A 376-nucleotide genomic window follows, 5' to 3' on the forward strand; every position below is an offset into this window, starting at 1 on the left:
CCGCTCCCGCTGAATCTCTGACCATTGCCGCCTGCTCCCGCAACATGTGTTTCGCTCCCGCGATTTTCGTGTCCACTCCTTTAAACATTCTAATATTGTATATAATTTTGCGCTTCAGGGAGTCGCTCTCAGGATGCGGTGTATTTAAATATTTAAATTTAAATATTGCGCTGTTTACTTTCACTTTCGATTTCGCATTCACATGCACTCTGTGTAAAGGGAGCACATCTTACAAGATCAGATATTTGTCAACGAGCTCAGAATCTGTTGAGCAGCAAATACTCCAGCATGGTCTTGTCAGTCATCTCTCCTTATTCTCCACCTGTGATCAGTCAAAGCTGACTCCTGCAGCTCTTGTTGGATGCAGGGTTGCCAA

Source organism: Sinocyclocheilus rhinocerous, unplaced genomic scaffold (assembly GCF_001515625.1).
Source record: "Sinocyclocheilus rhinocerous isolate Xijiao unplaced genomic scaffold, SAMN03320098_v1.1 scaffold348, whole genome shotgun sequence".
In the NCBI taxonomy this organism is placed as follows: Eukaryota; Metazoa; Chordata; class Actinopteri; order Cypriniformes; family Cyprinidae; genus Sinocyclocheilus; species Sinocyclocheilus rhinocerous.